At 40.5% G+C, this 20,027-nt stretch overlaps 1 protein-coding gene across 2 annotated transcripts in view; it reads right to left on the bottom strand.

Moving 5' to 3' along the window:
* The window catches only part of syk (spleen tyrosine kinase), an 85,766-nt gene extending 66,686 nt beyond the window's left edge, over window positions 1-19,080 (bottom strand). Inside the window, exon 1 of one of the 2 annotated variants that reach the window (XM_072659666.1) lies at window positions 19,019-19,080. The gene's annotated coding sequence lies outside the window, so the exon portion shown is untranslated. The remainder of the gene's footprint in view (window positions 1-19,018) is intronic. The other variant, XM_072659667.1, reaches the window with a different exon arrangement.
* Window positions 19,081-20,027: the final 947 nt, after the last annotated feature.

Genomic DNA, 20,027 nt, shown 5'->3' with positions numbered 1-20,027 from the left:
GAAACAGGAGTGTTAGCGAGGTCAGGATATTGGATGATTACCACCCCAACTCATCGGCAACTCCCCAAGCACCTTCCATCATTCCAGAGAACACAGTTCCACTGCTCCACAGCTCAATGCTGGGAGCTTTATATCCCTTCAGCCCAAGCCTGGCATTAGGCATGGTGCCAACAGGTTCATGTTTACGAGTCCTATTCTATTGTCAGTACTTCTCTACAGGAACTTCACACTAATCTATCGTGATATTGACATACATCATGTTGCTAAGCCCTATGTAGTTAATACTGTCTTGTGCAGAAGTTTGGACGCCATCAATGGTCAAATAACAAGGTAACAAATAAGTAAACATATCATCTACAGAGACACACTCCTGCTCATTTACAGGTACTGTTTACTTGTTAACATAAGTTAACATATTGGGGGAAATGGTAAATGCAGTAAGTAAATAGAATTTGTGAAATCACTGAAATTTGCATGAAAATGATGTGAGGAGAAGTGTGTTCTCTGTGCATGCGTACTTCACGTCATCAAATGTCATTTGAACAGGGGTGTCCAATCTATTCGATGCTACTCCATATATACCATTAATCCTTATGATTTAATCATTTACACCATTCGACTGATTTCTAGACATTTTCACTTATGTAAAGTCATGTTTTCCAGTGAAGTCATGGAGTAAGAGTGACTCATGATGTCAGCTATGTTGACAACATTAAGGATGCTTTCCCATCTCAAACTTAACCCATCTCAAACTTAACATTCGTATCTAAGATATTAGAAAAAGCTGTGGCCCAACAACTCTGCTTATACCTGAGTAAAAATGACATGTATGAGAAATTCCAGTCTGGATTTAGACTCAATCACAGCACAGAGACAGCCCTAGTGAAGATTACGAATGATCTCCTTCTTGCCTCTGATCAAGGCTACGTATCTTTATTAGTCCTACTAGACCTTAGTGCAGCCTTTGATACAATAGATCATTCTATATTACTAGAAAGATTAGAGAAAATGGTTGGAATCACAGGGACAGCCCTATCATGGTTCCAATCATATCTAACGGGACGCTTCCAATTTGTAAAGATAAACGATTTATCTTCAAACTACGCAGATGTAAGATATGGAGTTCCGCAAGGCTCAATTTTAGGACCACTATTATTTACATTATACATGTTACCACTGGGCTCAGTTATAAGCAGACATGGCGTTAATTTCCACTTCTATGCAGATGACACACAGCTCTATATATCAGCCAAACCTGACGATAAATTTAGATTACAGAAAATGGAGGACTGTGTAAAGGATATAAAACTCTGGATGTCACATGTTCTCCTTTTAGGTCCAAAAGACTCTAGAAATAAACTATCAGACTTAATGTTAGACTTGGCAGATTCTCCCATCATTCCTGGTTTAGCAGCTAAAAATCTTGGCGTCACATTCGACTCAGATTTATCATTTGAGCAACATATAGCTAATATTAGTAGAACAGCCTTTATGCAGCTTAGGAACATCTCCAAACTAAGAAACTCCTTATCACTACAAGACGCAGAAAAGCTAGTACATGCTTTTATTACCTCAAGGCTAGATTACTGTAATGCATTACTGTCAGGTTGTTCCAGCAGGAACCTCAATAAACTTCAGCTGGTGCAAAATGCTGCAGCCAGGGTCCTTACTAAAACTAGAAAATTTGACCATATCAGTCCAGTTCTATCAGCACTTCATTGGCTCCCAGTTAAATTCCGTATTGAATACAAAATTCTTTTATTAACATATAAAGCCCTACATGGCCTCGCTCCTGAGTACCTGCAGGATCTTATAGTATATTACGAACCATCAAGACTACTTAGATCTCAGGGTGCTGGCCTCTTACGCGTTCCCAAAATTCAGAAAACCTCAGCAGGGGGAAGAGCCTTTTCCTATAAAGCCCCCCAGCTCTGGAATAACCTTCCAGATAATGTTCGGGACTCAGACACAGTCTCAATCTTTAAATCTAAACTGAAAACTTATATGTTTAGTTTAGCTTTTGGTAATTAATGTTTCTTAGATAAGGGCTGCAGGTCCAGGGGTTCGCGGACCCAGGGAATTGTAGTACTCTGAGATGCTGGAGCTGTCGTCTCGCTGCTTACACGCGATCACTCAGGTTTGTTGACGGTGGAGCAGATAGATGCTGGTGTTCTCAGGGTACGCCCGTGTCCGTGTTACCTTCTGGCTCTCTCCTTTTAATTATGCTGTGATAATCAGACCTGCCGGAGTCATCAGACATACCCAGATGCTGATGATCAACATTCTCTGCACTCCATAAAATTCCTCTTAGAACTAACTTCTCTCTCTTTACCTTCCCCGAGTAAATGGCCACCCAGCCCGATCTGCAGGAAGATTGCCCGCTGAGGTCCCCTCTACCTGCATCTAACCAGCTGCCACCTACCAGTCCAGCCAGCGGGCCCCCCCCCCAACCCACCACCACCCATGGCTCACCCGCCAGCCGCTGCTGCCTGTTTGGTGGCCGTGCTGAAACCTAGATGGACTCGTGCCTGTCTGACACTATTAATATCACAAACTATTAACTTTCTGTTGTACCTGGTTTGGTAATTTTTATCATTAATGTTTAAAACAGTCTGGCCAGAGGAGGATGGGTCCCCCTTGTGAGTCTTGGTTCCTCACAAGGTTTCTTCCTCCAGCTCTGAGGGAGTTTTTCCTTGCCACTGTCGCCGTTGGCTTGCTCACGGGGGTCTTTGACGCTTCATGTTATTTCTTCTTTCTTCTCTGTCTCTGTTCTTTATTAAGTAATAATTATGTAAAGCTGCTTTGTGACGACAACAGTTGTAAAAAGCGCTATACAAATAAATTTGACTTGACTTGACTTGACTTTCCAATGCCAATGCATTGTTTTTTGTCAGGGCTATTGTTGTCATGCCATTCAGGTTTCCACTGTACCCAAATCACATCTCGGTGACTGTAGTTACTGCTGTTTAAAAATGCATGATCAGGTCATGTTGCTGCTCCTGACCTGCTTGTTTGCAGTACTGTATGTGTGCTACGTGAGGTCCTAGATGTCATTTCTGTGTAACTGAAGATGGAAATCTTTCTGTTTGGTCAGCAATGTTCCTGGGATCAAACAAAATGGGAAAAAGGATACACACACACACACACACACACTCAGCAGCAGCAGTAATCGGAAATAGAAGCCTGTTTGTAATGCTGGCTATGGACTTTAATAGTAGTATAATCAGGAGAATGCACAGAACTAGCATGAGCAGCATTGCTGTTTGAGCACAACTAAAATGTGCACGTTTTTTCATGTCTGAAGTTTGCTTCTTCAGTTTTGCTGAACTATGCTATGATATGCTGCTTCTGAGAAATAGCCAATAAATCAGCCCTTAACATTTACAAACCATCTGTAAAAGGAAAATCAGTATGTTTCATTCTGAGGTAAAGTAACAGGGCTGTAAGGCTGTAGGCTTGTTAGACTACATATGGACATTTTAAAATCACATACTTATTATTTACACATAAACAACAGCTTAAAATACTATACCTCTGAGCATGAGATGATTTAGGCATGCACAATACTAAATATTAGCCTTAAAACATTTCGTGCAAAATTAGGCAACACATTAAATGTCACAGAGTGTGGCACTTGGAGACAGGCGTAAAAACAGGTTATTTATTTAACATCAAATAAAACAAAGCAAAAAAAGGGACGAAATAAACAAAAACTGGAGAATTACACAAATGGTTGGCTGGCTGGTAGGCAGACAGGCAGGCAGGCTGGCTGGCAGGCAGGCCCACAAACACATATACACAGAAACATTGGAACAAAGGATCTACTTAAACCCAGACCAACAAGGAACACCTGAGACTAACAAGAGGGCAGGGCTACAGAGGAGGCACAGATGGGAGCACTAATGACAAGGCAGGACTAGGGAAAACACAAGGGTAAGACAACCTGTTACACTAAACATGTCTTGGTTGATGATGGACTGATTATACGTGGGGGTGAGGGGGGGGAGCACTGGGTAGGCATAATATAAAATCACAGTTTTCCATTTCCAGTGTCATGATTATCAAGGACTTCAGAAAGTGTTTTTAACTTTCACCTAATCTTCATCCATCTGCTTGTTGCACTTTAAGATACACAGGGCAAGTACAATGACCAAGCCATTGGTTCTTCCAATATACAAACGCCATCCGTCTGCCTCCATGGAATCGGCACAACTGTTAAAAGCCCTAGAACTATTACCGTAACCAAGGCACACACACACATAGTGCATTTGTGGGAAAAACCCAAGACAGAACTATAAAGAGAAGCAGAAGCAAAAGCAGTGAACAGAAATGATCAGATATTCATCTCTCCGCAAAAGGTACTGAGGCCGAATGAAGCCACGATGGCAACCATTGATATTGCTCTGAGCTTTGCTCCGGCACAGCACTAATGCATGTTTATTTGGACTGTGTTAATCTGACTCGCACCCGGCTCTTTATACAGACATTTTACAACCTCTTCAATCACAAGTCCATTTATAATTCATTTTATTCATGATGTCCTGTATATTATTTATAATGTGCTCCAGCAAAACCTGAAATGAATGCCAAATGCAACTAGGGCTGGGCATTATGACCACAAACGCAGCAGTTGCAAAATGTACACCTTATTTATATTCAAGTAGATATATATATATATATATATATATATATATATATATATATATATATATATATGTAGATATATATATATATATACACACACATACATATATGTATACACACACACATATATATATATATATATATATATATATATATATACACACACATACATATATGTATACACACACACATATATATATATATATATATATATATATATATATATATATATATATATATATATAATCCACCCCTGAGAGAGCAAGGCCCATTGTGCTGCTGAGGCAAGCAGCATGACCTGGGATTCAAACCAACAATCCTCAAATTGTATCCTAGTCCATTTAGAGTGGACTTTTTGTGTTTTAATAGAAACCTAAAAACAGTCTGTATTTGCAGTTAACAGTGGCCTGTTTATTAAATTACACATTTAGGAACTGAAGTGATAATGTGATAATGATGCTAATGCTAATGCAAGTTGATGCTAATAATGCTGTTGATGATGCTGATGATGAGGTTGGTGCTGATGCTGTGCTGATGATGCTGAATGTGCTGATGCTGATGATGAGGTTGGTGCTGTTGCTGTGCTGATGATGCTGAATGTGCTGATGATGCTGATGATTGCTGATGCTGTCCTGGTGATGCTGCTGCTGATGACTACTGATGACATGCCGATGATGCTGATTGTGCTGATACTGATGATGCTGATGCTCATATTGTGCTGATGATGCTGATGCTGTGCTGATGCTGATGATAATTGCTGATTCTAATTGTGATGATTGCTGATTCTGATGATACTGATGATGCTGCTGATGTAGATGATGATGATGTTAAAACCGATGATGATGCTGTTGCTGACGATGCTGTGATTATCTTGGGTGTGCTGATGGTAATGATTTACCAACACTGATGATGATGATGATGATAATGATGATTTTGCTGCTGCTGCTGCTGCTAATGCTGATAATGCTGATAATGCCGACTCTGATACTGATAATGCATAATGATGCTGATGATGCTGATGCTGATAATGGCACTGACACTGCCAACCAGCAATCACAGTCAACCAGCATAACCACCTTGATGAGCAACTTGGTCATGCTGGTCAACCAGGTCATGCTGGTAGATCAGTAAAACCATTGAACTCAAACAAATATACTTTATTCCCCAGCTTTCAACCCCATGGCCATCAAAGACCTGATTAGACTTTCTGAAACAAGTTATCAGCCAAAGCTGGCCTTGAGTTTAATTTTTAATCAGAAATTGTAATAGTATGGTATTTGTGCCAAGTCCATTAATTATTCAAATCTTTTCAATTTTAGTTTTTAGAAGAAATGTGAAATGAAGCTGTCAAGACTCACAAAACACAACACTCTCAAAACAGACAAGTGGCAGCTGTCACCATTCTGAGTATAGCCTACATGCGCCCTCTTTCCATTCCCATATCATATTACATAATGCTGCAGTCGGGTCTGAAAAGGCCCTATTCTCGAGAACGGCGGGCACACAGATGGTACCGGACGCTCCCTGAAAACATGCCATACGGTCTCAGTCAGGTGCAGGGGGAAGTGTGTGTGCGTCTTATGCGCCTTGTGTGTTTGGCATCCAACTGGATGCGCAAAATGTCACATACTGAAGCTGAAGCTCCTTTATGTAGTTGTCCTCAGTCTGTGTGGTCCCAGGAAAAACTGAATTTCACAAATGAAGACAGGCGTCCACTGCTTTAACCTCTGAATTACAGTAGTGGATTCTCTAATCACCAAAGAACACACTCCCAGAGGCCTGCCATTCCTCTGAACATGAGTTCAATCAGGTTCTCTCTCTTTATGCCTCTTTCTTGTTCTCTCTACCTTAAACATAATTAGAGGTGTACAATACATTGGTAACCAATAGATTATTCACTGGTAAAAGTGATTATTCTTATTGAAATCCGTTACAGTACAGAATTACAGTCGTTAACTTGGCAGCTCATTGGCATTCACTCACAGACTGGCCTACACGGCTGCCAGAAAACTACAGGAGCTGACACTTGACACTTTTAAATGTTGATGAAGTGCAGAAATGTTAGTTGTAGAGAAATGTACTGATGCTGATTTCTTTACAGGTTTTATGAAATAATATAGTGGGGGATATACTGTAATGTCTACAGCACAAATACAAGTTTATCTACTATATAAAATAATCAGTGAACCATATCTGTCTTCTGAGTTTTATGTGTAATGTTGATGACTGTCCGGCTCAGAATCATCCGAATCAACATACATCTAAGAATGGAATTTGTCCCCACCCCTAATTCATTACACTGTGGCACAACATACTGTGCTGAGATTTAGAAAAAAGCAACTGAAAATCCACTTTCCTGCTTGATCAGGAGTGTATGGGTGATTCAGGGACTTGGTGTCACCATGGCCTTTTTTTATATTGTCAATTTCGCTGTCTTGATACAAACTGTGTTTTGAAGCTGTGTGTGAAGTTTAGTTATGGAGACCTGATGTGAGCAAATCTTTGTTGTTAGTGTGCTTTAGGATTGTGCTGTATTTAGGTCTGATTTGGCTGTTATGCTGCTTCTTGATAAATTTGACATCAAACTTTGTGAGGTATAAGCACCCCCTGCTGGGATGGTATGCTAGCGTGAGCATTTGCAATGTCAGGATATGTGTAGATAACATATATGCAACAGTGAGTCTACAGGCCCTATCCTACACTGTTGCAATGCTCATTGCTATCTTACACCCTGCCAACAGTCTATTTTCACGCCTTCCGCCTGGCAACGGAAAACGGAAAACACAGGTGCGCCACTGACTGAAAACAACCTAGGCAGACGTCAACAGTCAGACGTTCATTGCTATCTTGGTAGTGAATTGTCAACACAGGCGCATGCCCAACCTTTGTACACCCCCCAGCTCACCTAAGATCACTAAAATAGGACCCTACCCTGTCCTTGGGCCTTCTGGAAGTACCAGATATGACACTCACTGATTAGGAGCGGTAGTCTATCCAGGATTTAAACAAAAGCAGAAGCTGGACTGTTAAACAAAAACACACAAGGTAAATCATAGGTAGGTATTTTATAAGCTTCACAGACTTTTGCAGGCAAAGCAGATACTGAGAGTTCCATTCGAGGTGACTTACAGTGTGCAGGAACCAAGAAGCCCACAGCCGATCAAATGAGATCGCAACCCTGCTTTCAGGTGTAATTAGCTCCAGAAGTGTCCTTCAGTGGCGACATAAATTCTCTCCCTGATAGGCTGACTGAGCAACCTCAGGTAGGGGGGTGTTGGGCCACTGATAAATGACTCGTTTTAGAGGTGATGGACTGCTTATAAATGGTCCCCAGGGATTTAGGATGCTGGTGTCAGAATACTGTACTCGGTACCATCAATCCTTCAATTTGAGTGAATTTGCCGAAAACTCTGGCCTGTGAGTCTGACACTGCAGCAAAGCCTAGGTGAGATCCCTTTTTCTCACTCTAAAGCCTAGTTTTAGTATTCCTTTGCATGAGCCAGGAAATTAGTCAAACACTGGCATGATTGTACACTATACAAAGCTATCGCCAGTCAACACACTTCATGGTTGTTGTTTGACCAGCTAATTTTAAAGGTAGCTGCTAGAGTCCCGCACTAACCTGTGCTGCACTCTACTGTTTTCTGGCTGATCCTCCACAATAACATTACACTTTCTCGTCTGCACTCAGTGTGTTGTACTGTACTGTCTGCATTGTGTTGTACAGTCTGTCTGCTCTTGTTCTGTATTGCACTTGTGTTTCTGTCTGCACTGTGTTATGTGTTGCACCACAGACCCGGACAAACATTGTTATGTTGTACTCTGTATATAGTTGAAACGACATTATTATTATACATGGAATTATGTAAACGCTAGATATGCAATGATGTCCATGATGAAGTCTATTCTCAAACAAAATGATAAAGAAATGTAAAAAAGCCTCAGATTCAAAGGCCACAGATGCAACGAAAGTGAGGCTGATCCAAGAATTGCAATCACACACACATACACACACACACACAAAGCGTGTCTGATCAATATCTGAAGCCACAAAGCAGCTCAGCTAATCAAATTACACAGCTTATACACACATGGCAGGCCAATTTAGCATGCCTTTGCCCATACACACCTCTTCATTTAAATAGTTCGGGAAATCAGGTGTGGAAAACCAAAGGCAGAAGATGTAGTGAAGCACAACCATCTTAAACCACTTAAAGTGTATATCCAACCTCAACATCAGCAGGTTTGAACACAAAAACACTTGTCAGCTGATTAATGATTGCTTGAGGAGGAGGGGTATAATGGGGAGTGGGAAACATATAACAGAGCCAATCAGACACTTTTCATTTAAAAAAAATGCTTTGAGGTGATTTGGTCAGTGTCAGAGGACTTTATAGATAAAAAGATTTTGTCTGTACAGTAAAACACTGCTGCTGATCAGTTTACTGTAAAGATGTGATATTGTTTTTGAGAAAATTAATTTTATGCATTTGAAGATTGAAATCACAGGCATGGGATGTTTGCAAGCTTTTTACAACCCTGTTATTCTGCCTCAGAATGACTGAATGCTGATTTCCTTTTTATGATAGGCTCGTGAAACAAAAAAATATGTAAGTTGGATGTCTAATTGGCTGGTTGATGTCACCATGGCAGCTCACAGTAGACATTTAGCATAGCATAGCTTTGTTTTTAAGCAGTGTAAGAAGAATATTGTAATTATTTTTTGTAAATATTGTCCAGTCTTTCCAGATAACGTAGTGTTGCTGTCGATGTCCAGTCAGTGGCCTTCACGGTTAGCTAGCCAAAGAGATTGTAGACGGGCCTGCTAGGGTTAGCATTTAGGCTAGCATGGATGCTCGCTGACTTCACCGGCTCCTTTGCGGTATTCGCACGGATCCCCGCAGTGACGTTTCCTCAGGTCTGCTTTTATCCTTTTTAACCTCACTTCCATGTTCCTCCAATTCAGCCATTGTGTTTAGCCTATGCTGTTGGGCTGGGTGCAGGTCAAATTCAGCAGCGTAAATACACTACATGCTTAAACGTTTATAGACACTGCTTCCAATTAATCCATTACACTTAAACACAGATGTGCAAATGCACATGCACATGCACAGCTTGTCTAGTCCCAGTAGATAAGTACTGCCAATAGAATAGGACTCTCTGGAGCAAATAAACATGAACCTATTGGCACCATGACTAATGGCAGGTTGGGGATGAGGTGGGGTGGCAGTCATCCAATATCCTGAACTCACTAACGCTCTTGTTGCTGAATGCAAACAAATTCTCAGAGCAATCCTTCCAAATCTAATAGATATCCTTCCCAGACAGGATAAAACAGGATACATTTTCAATATGTCTAACAGTTTTGGGCTCAGAATTGGCCCATTTTCTGGCTTTGGTTTACTTGGATTTTGCTTTTGAAAAACGAGGAAGTAGTGTTTGAGGTTCAAGGTTTGTCACTTCCAATTACCAACCCCTCATTATTTAACTACACCAAGATAAATACAGTTTTCCATTCTAGTGCATCTTTAAAACAGCTGTCTGCTGAGACAGACACATGATGACTGAACAAAGGGCAAGCAGCACACGTGGAGCTGGGTCCTAGTGGAAAAAATGAGAGGTGAATGGTAGCAAAGCGCTCAGTGATGAAGCATTCTCTGACCTCACGATCAAACGCTTTATGTAACGTGATATGGCAACGCAATTACTGCCTCTCATGGGCTCCTGTGTTTGCCCACCCATTTACACAGGAAATGGCTGTTAAATGTTTGCTCTCACAACATCTAGAGCAGGTTTCAGTACTGAATCTTTTGCACAGTGTCGCAGGCTGGGGAAGCGAAGGGCTGGTGGCGGGACTCAGTCAGTAAATACGTAATGGAAGTCAAAGCATCATTAGGCAGGAGATGATTTACTTGCTCATTTTTTTGAGATGAACAGCACTTAAATGTAAATGCATATTGTAGTTAAATAAATACTTGGTTAAGTGTCAAGTTTAGATCTTAAATTGAAATTAAAGTGAGGGTTAAGCGAAGGGCAGATTTATTAGAATTATATTCTGCTCAATGTTTGAAGAAATATCATTTATGTTTAGTTGAATTGTAGTTGAAGACTATCTTGACCATCTACAAAGTACTGAACTCTCAGAATACAGTGCAACCCAATTAAAGGTTAGTACGATCATTTGGAAGTTATAAAAAGGTGTTTTGACTGTAAAGATAGTGGAACCTATTTTGGGGATACATAGAACTATTTCTGTATAGTTTATATATTTTTTGTGTTATATGTGTATGTATATATATATATATATATATATATATATATATATATATATATATATTACATATAAAATATATATGGTATATTTTATACACACACACACACACACACACACACACATATATATATATATATATAAGAACCATCTACAACCAGGCATCAAAGAACCATCTTAACGTCCAAAAGGTTCTTTGAGATGTCAAGCTAGGGCATTTTGGCCTGAATACATGGGTCCGGTACCCAGGAACAATATTATGGGCTTGTTTAGAGGAGGATCTGATTATTGCTGGTGTGCTTTCACACAGAAGAATTCCATTCGAACCGTAGATAGTTTGCAATTTCAGATTTTTCATTTTTGCAAAATAGTAGGACCTAGGATTATCCGTTTATTGCTTTTCCTGAATTTGTTTGGATACAAACTCTCATTTAGAGAAGAACAGCACTTTCTGCAATCAAGCCATTTTATCATGCAGGAACACCTGCAAACAAGGATCCATTCTCAAAGAAGGTTATTAGCCATGCAGGCGAGAAGTCAAAGCAGTCACTTGGCAAAATCCATGGCAAAAAAAACAATCAAGCAAAACAAGCAGTCTAGAGAGTAGATACCTGCTGTGGACCTGGAGGCAAACCCCAGACCTCTGATTTCAGATGGCCAGGCAAAGTAATTTTGTACATGCATGTCATTTTCAAAAACTTTTCAAAAATCATTTTACATTGTTTGTACTGTATATTTAGCAAATACAAATGTAAAAATATAACCAAAGCAAATATAACCATGTGTAAATAGCACCAAAAAGAGTCAAATAACCCTTTCTAAATATTATATAACAATCAAAACAGGTCACATTAGTAATAAAAGTATTTGAAATAAGTTGGGACATGAAAATCCCTAGTAAAATGTGAACCAGGTCTGCCCACAACACCCATTAGCCTTAATTTAATTAAGTATTCAAGGTGAGGCACTGCAGGCGGGGGTTCATAAATCACATGGCCACAGGCAGATATGAATGGCAGCCCTGCACAGACCGTCCCGTTCCACAAAGGCTGAGTGAAATACAGCTGAGAGCTCCAAAGAACTCCTGAATGCACAGACAGCAGTACTGTGATAAGCAAAGCAGTGAAATAGTCAGATAGTCTGGAACATTAATGGCCTATACTACTCAATGGCCTCAATATGTGAAAGCCATAGCTCTCCACTTTCTCCATCTGCACTGTAATCTCATCCAAGGTCATTTGGTTGCCTCACAGTGATGAGTGTAAATATCATCTTGCCGTTCATTCACACAAACTTGGAGAAGTCCCAAAATAATAAAACATATCTGCTGTGAGCAGCACTGATACTGAGTAGCTCAACAGGGTTTGCAGTAAACTGTATTATCAAAAATTGGTGGCATGGAGATGGTAGGCTAAAAATCATGTCACCACCTGCCTGTCATCAGCAGCCAGAGCCCAAGATAGCACAATTAGCCTTGCTCTCTCTAGGTGGCTAGATGGCTCGCTCACTCTTCCCACATCACTTCAGTGTGATGCTTGCCAGCATGGCCTTCTGCTAGCCAGTGCATCAGAGCTGGGTACCCGGCGCCTTCTTCCAAGCGTGTTGGTTGCCCGGTGCCGTTGCATGATCAGCAGTTTGAAAAGAGGTGGTGGCTGGTTGCTGTCCTCACCCTCCATGTGTCAGGAGCAATACGTGTAATGGGGGGGAGAGTGTGCCAAATGCATTTTGATTCCTGTAAAGCTGCTTGGTGTAGAAAGTGCTATGCAGGAGTCAGTGATAGGGCAAGAGTTCAACATGAAAACCTACAACCCATGGTGAGCAGCCACAGGGGACAGTGGGTTGGAAAACTCCCTCAGAGCTGGAGGAAGAAACCTTAAGAAGAACCATTAATTTCATTTATTTTAGGATATGTTTGCAAATTTTCAGTCAGAAAATCAGCAAAACAGCATTTGCAGATAGCTGTACCTGAATTCTTAAATATTACTTAAAAATATGTATTTTTAACAAATTATTAGAATTTTCCTCCCAATGTGGTACTGCAAATGGAAGCACACACAGCTTGTCTATTCCCTGTAGAAAAGTATTGCCAATTGAATAGGACTCTCTGGAGCAGATAAACATGAACGCCAGTATAAAGCCCCCCCAGCATTGAGCTGTGGAGCAGTGGGACTGTGATCTGGAATGATGGATGATGCTCCATCCAATACTTTTGGAATGAGTTGGGGAGCTGGGGATGAGGTGGAGAGGTGATCATCCAACACTTTTGTTGCTGATTGCAACCAAATCCTCATAGAAATGCTACAGAATTTAGTAGAAAGCCTTCCCTGGACAGTAGAGACAGTTCTTCCAACAAAAGCAGGATAAACTCTTTAAAACATTCATAAGGAACACTGAATGAGCAGGTGTCCCAATACTTTTGTCCATAAAGTGTATATAACATGCTTTAGCATGTGGTTTGTAATAAATCATTTTACTTGCTTTACTGAGGTTTTATACGCTTTGCAAAAGGAGCTCCTCAACCATTCTTTACTAAAAATAATGACCATGTAAATGCTTATATGGTTCTGTGGTTTACTGGTTGCAGAACCATTTAAAAGTTGGGATAAACGTCTTTGACATATGACAGTAAATCTGGAAAAGTTCTGTTCCACCTGTGCTAGCACGGAAATAAAGCCCTGCCCATGATTTTGTCACTCTGTCAGCCCATAATGGGAAAAAATGCAGCAATTGGCAGAGGGAGTTCTGGCTGTATTTTTAGTGACACAGATGTTGTTCCAACCAAAGCCATTACAGTAATAACATAATATTACTGGCAGTGATGTTTTCTCTTACAGCTGCCGCACTAACACACAGTTATTTGGATGTATTAAGTTCAATAACTCTACAGAGAGAAAACCTCGTAGCCTCTGATGACGCAGAGGTGCAGGTTATTTTGATCCCCTTTTCAGGCCGAACCACAAAAACACATGTAAAGCTATAAAGCTAGGGGAGCACATGCTGGAGGGAAGCTGGAGGGAAAGCAAACCAAATGATTGCTTGGTCAACAGACAAGCTGAGAAGGTTGTCCAAAGTTCATTCAAGGAGGCTTCATCAGCAGATGAGTTGTATGATGTTCACTGAGGTTCTATATGAGGGTCTCTTTTTCTGACAGGCTATGGTGGGGATCATTATTAATACATAAGTATTGTTCACCCTTAGGACGTCTCGCGAAGCTCTATAGAGTATCCAAAATGTATTTTAAGTTCCACTGTTTTAAAAATAATAGAAATAGTCCCTTTTCCTCCTGCAAAGTGTTTTGTTAGTTCAGACTTCCCTCCTGAATTGTTATTGGCTAGCTGAATTTTAAAGCCATTATTGTTTATTTAATCTTACCTTGTGAATTTGAATTGGCTAGCTGAATTGTTATATATTTTGCAATGCTGTAATTTTACATTTTACATTTTAATTGGCTAGCTGAATACTAAAATATTTTGCAGTATTGTAATTTTACATTTTACATTTTAATTAGCTAGCTGATTTTTTAAATATTTTGCAGTATTGTGATTTTACATTTTACATTTTAATTGGCTAGCTGATTTTTTAAATATTTTGCAGTATTGTGATTTTACATTCTACATTTTAATTGGCTAGCTGAATTCTAAAATATTTTTGCAGTATTGTGATTTTACATTTTACATTTTAATTGGCTAGCTGATTTTTTAAATATTTTTGCAATGCTGTAATTTTACATTTTACATTTTAATTGGCTAGTTGATTTTTTAAATATTTTGCAGTATTGTAATTTTACATTCTACATTTTAATTGGCTAGCTGACTTTTTGCAATCAGTTTGCCCTTTTGTTCCTTCTTGTGTTCTTATTTGGATACATTTTCCCTTATGTGTTCACGTTGGCTTTTTGAATTTTTAACAATGCTCATTCTGATTGGTTAGTTCAATTTAATCATCATCTTATTTCCTCCTGTTTTTCAATCATTCTGACCAATGGTTGTTCATGCATTTCGATTGGCTAACTGAATCACAAATGGGGAGTCAAACTTCCTTTCGGGGAATCCAACAACTTGGACTAATGCATAACTTTATAGGGTAACTGCTAGAATCTACATGAACACAAATTAGGGACATGTAACAATGTAGTGAGGGTACAATTACTCAGATTTGGATTTCGTCTGAAACTCGTGTAATCACTCTCTCACTCACACTCGGCCTGTCTCTTTCTTTCTCTCATTTCTCTGTGCCGTCACAGGCCACAAAGCAATACAGTTCCATTTCCCATAGCAGCATAACTGCAAAAAGGAGACAGACCCTTTCAGGGACAGAACATCTAAAAGAAAAAAAGGCCTCTGAATATACAACTTCACTATATGAGAAGCAGCAGAATGAAGAGAGAGAATTAGTGGAGGAAAGGCGGGTGGGACAGTTCAGACCGTCCATGATGCAGTAGCTCTCCACCTATCACTTCTAGTACACTGTGTACTTCAAGGTGTGTTTTAAGGTCTGGAGAGGTAAAGGGATTAATCGAGAGTTTATTACAGCAATATATTGTTTAGTGTGTGACCTCGAGATGCCCTTTAGTGGTTTTAGCAACGCTGTGCACTCAAGCTTCATGGACTAAATAGCAAAGCACTTTTGTAAGTTGCTCTGGATAAGCGTGTTTGCTAAATGCCTTAAATGTAAATGTAAATTATTTTACCCCCTGATCAAACCTGAGTCTCTTAATGCTGAATATCAGCCGATCTGAGCTGATCTGATCTTTGTGTTTATATAAATAACACAGTAACACAGTTTAGATCAGATGAGCTGATGATTGATACATTCAGTAAAATCCCTTTATTTTTAATGTCTCTCCTCCTTGACCAATCAGCTCCCAGTTCCTTTACAACACTGCAGTCAAAAGACTGCCTTTGTGTGTGTGTGTGTGTGTGTAGTGGTACACACTCTGAACCAATATCTCTTATTGTCGACTACTGGTGTGTAATAACTGGTTTATAGTGGGTGAATGTGTAACAGTGTGTGATTGGATTTCTATAGCATATGTGTGTGTATTACCATTAGCGTTAGCCTCCACTCGATTCTGAATGTGTTCTATAGTGCTGGTTTAAAAACAGAGAAGGGTGTGCGGTTCTCCCGCTGGTAAAACAGAGCGTTTCAGTAATGGTTTTAGAAAGCGTCAGATATTATGCTCTGTTTTCATGTTCCACTGTAAAATAGCTCCACACTGCAGACTCTCAACTCCTTTATTTACCGTCTGAGAACGTCCGCACTGAAACAATGTCTGTTAATGGCGCCTTTAGGACACTGTGGTTGAAACAAATACTCAGAACTGGATTGATATTAAAATAGCCAATACCCGGTCCTTTATAATATACCTGGATAGCCCTGATTCTGATGCACTGTATTGGACTGGGACATCCCTAATTTTGTGTTAATATTTGTGTTAAAATATTGTGTTTAATGTTTGATTAGCTTTTAGGAGGCTGACTTTACTGCTTCTCGACTAGAGGCGGCCAAACCTATGCATTAAACTGTACATTATAGCAATGTTGTAAGAAACCCTAAATTCTAAGAAACAGTGATTTTATGAAAGAAAGAAAAAACACTTTTGTACTGAAGGACTAATGTGTGTTAATACATTTCTAGACCACCTTTATTGGTTCACTTATTATGGAACGTTCACATAAGGTAAAAGACAGCTGGTGTTTTAAAACTCTGCAAAATATAAAAATGAAAGAATGGCGTTTTGATAAGACAGCAGTGACGTGTATCTTTCTCTGTATCTCTGTATAATGTAATGTGTCTATCAATCTCTGAATAAGGCAATCTAACAAAGTCATTTTAGAGAAGTGCTCAGCACTGAGTGTCTCTGTAGACAATCTTCCAGCCTCATGTAAAATTCATGCATTTAAATTGAAGCAGTAATATGAAATGCAACAACTTTCCATACTCTCACAAAATATGTAAAAATATCTGTCTGACTCCAGAATAACCTCAAAAAGAGGAGCAATCTCAGAGAGCCATCCAATTTTGGCCAAACCCAAAAATATTCAATAAACCTTGATGACTATCATTTTAGTGATGAGTTTATTTATTGTCTGCATGTCAACAAACACAACAAACCTCTCTCTCTCTCTCTCTCTCTCTCTCTCTCTTTACCCACACAGCAGCAGAGACAATGCTCAGTTTCTGACCCTGTGTAACACCTGAGGAAGACAGAGCGCAGTATGCGAGTCTTACTAATGAAAAGGGGCAGGTTGGGACTGTCAAGGCAAAGTCTATCACAGTCTATCAGCCAAGACATGGTTGGACTCTTTGCTCTTTGCTTGGAAGTTTGCTTCTCTAGTTTTGCACTGAAGCTTCCTGTCTAAATGTAATGTAACAAGTAATACAAGTAATGAGCCATAACATTAATACCACCTCCTGTTTCTTCACTCATTGTCCATTCTATCAGCTCCACTCACCACACAGGAGCACTGTGTAGTTCCGTAATTACAGACTGTTGTCCATCTTCTCCAGTTTCTCTGCATACTTTGTTAGTCTCCTTTTACCCTGTTCTTCAAAGGCCTGGACCCCACAGGACCACCACAGAGCAGCTATTATTTGGGTGTTGGGTCATTCTCAGCACTGTACTGACCCTGACATGCTGGTGGTGTGTTAGTAGTGTGTGTTGAGCTGGTGCAAGTGGATCAGCCACAGCAGTGCTGCTGGAGCTTTTGACGAAGGACTAGATGATCATCAACACAATCTGTGCAGCAACAGATGAGCTTCTGTCACTGACTTTACATCTACAAGGTGGACCAACTAGGTAGGAGTGTGTAATAGAGTGGACAGTGAGTGAAGACAGTATTTAAACACGACAACAGCACTGCTGTGTCTGATCCATTAACTGATCCGCAATGCTAAGACCATGGCAAGGCCCACTGCTATTGCGACGGCTGCCAGCTTCAGCCAGCATTGCTACCGTGGCGTGAGTCTTCACATCTGAAAACTAGTTAATAACTAGTCTACATTATAAGGCTCTGGGGGCGAAACTTGAGTCCTTTTCCAGGCAGGGTCACATGAAATGGTACATGAAACATAATAGAGGTCATTTTATGCCACAGAAGCTTTTCAAAATGAAGAGCAGATATTTTGACCCCAACCTCCAATGTTGAAATTCTACTGACAATTCTATGCAGCCAAACTAGGTCTGGCAAAACTAGGCTTGCCTGTTTTTTCTTGTTTGCTGAAGAGCGAGACTTTATCCGCAAGCAGACGCCATTGTTGAGCGTTACGAGAAGTCCCATTCAAATTTCAACCAATGGCCGGTCTCCTCATTTATAGCGGTTTATATAATGGTACTTCTTATGTCAAGTTACTACATCTATATATTCATATAATGTGACATGAGTAATATGTTCTATGTGCTACTCTGCACAATAGACTGGATGTGTTGATTGCTACTATGGTTAAAGAGATGGTCTGGTCATCAAATTGGTGGGGTACAAGGTATTATTACTTCATTAGCTACATTAGCCTCTCAGCGCCAGTGCAAAACTAATGAAGCAAACTTTAAATACCAAACATGCCTTCATTTATTAACTACATTTGGGCAGGAAAAGATTGTGTAAATTAGATTTTTGGCCAAACTAATGCTTCAACAAGCAACAGACAAAAAATTGCCCAGACTGATGAACAGACCTACACTACACAACCCAGTCATGCTCGTTCTGCCCTGCTTACTGACCTGCCAATCACAGCGGCTGACAACCACCTCCCACAGACTGAGAAACATGGAGACAGAGAGAGAGAGAGAGAGAGAGATTGTCCCAGGAGACTGAGCTTCCTCTCTAGAAGCATTTTCAATATTAGCATTAGCAAACACAGCACTCCTACGCTACAGGGTGGGCTGTGCACCCCCAGCAACACAGCAGGATGCACCTCCCTCCTCAGATCACTCCTACTGGAGCCCAGCAGCAAACACAACCCCCCTCCAACCCCCCCAGCATGTGCACACACACACACACTGAACCTCCTCAATCCAAGCACGACAGCTATAACGATCCAGTGCAGTAAAGGGAGCGGAAGCGAAACGGCACGCTTTAGGCCCGAGGCACCTTGTTCTCCTACCTGCGTGATCTGCCATCGCCACGTGTGAGCTCTTGGCCTACATCCCCACACGCCGCAGCAATGTGAACATCACAGGCTCCTCTTCACACACTGCGTGAAGCTCAGCTCGCCTCACGCTCTCTGGGGCTCTGTGGCTATAATTGGATCGTAGCTCATTCGTGCAGAGGAACCCACCGACTTGCAAGGTTTTTTTTTCTTTTATTAGCTGAAAACACACATTCTAAGGGTGGGTTCCAGTTGCGAGCACGCCCTCACCGGCGGTGGTCCGCTTTTGCATTTCGCCTTCCAAGATCGGCAGCGTTTTAGCTTTTTGTTGTCCTTGGCTGCTGGTGATAAAAAGAAGCTGAACCATCTGCTCTGGAGAAGGTACACTGTTCTTAAAAATAACAGCGTCAGAAGAGTTTGGATGCCATGGAAGTTTAAATTAAAAATTTAAAACACACTTCTCAAATGCATTTCTGGACAAGCTGAGAGATACAGGACTGTTGCTGAAAGGAAAAGAAGCAAGTGGGCCAAATCTAACACTGGCCCTAGTCCTAACCTCAACCTGAACCCAAACCCTAATTCTAACCTTTATCCTGGCCCTAATTCTAACCTTATCTTTAAACCCTAACCCTAATTCTAACCCTAACCTAAACCCAAAATCTAATCCCAACCCTCATCCTGGCCCTTTAATCTGAACATAATCCAGTGAAGCTCCAGTTCCAGACTGGTGTCAGCAGCAGGTCTATAACAGCTGGTTGAGGATGCTGAGATGGTCTGTTTTAGACCTGTTAGATGATCAGTGATGTCTCAGGTCAACATCTACAGATCTGAACTTGGACCCAGATGAAGTGACCCAGCTGAATTCAGTAGAAGTCTTCAGTAAAAGTCTCCTGACTCAGTCTGCATTCAGTGCTACACATCAGTAACACTGTTTTTTTTAGTTGATCTTGCTCTGAACTGAACATCACTTTAACAATGACCTGATTTTGAGATAAAAGTGGGTTGGATTGACATGTTCACTCTT

The sequence above is a fragment of the Salminus brasiliensis genome, chromosome 16, assembly GCF_030463535.1.
Source record: "Salminus brasiliensis chromosome 16, fSalBra1.hap2, whole genome shotgun sequence".
NCBI classification, from domain to species: domain Eukaryota; kingdom Metazoa; phylum Chordata; class Actinopteri; order Characiformes; family Bryconidae; genus Salminus; species Salminus brasiliensis.
Note: the sequence above shows the minus strand (reverse complement) of the source record. Positions and strands in the feature narration are given on the sequence as shown.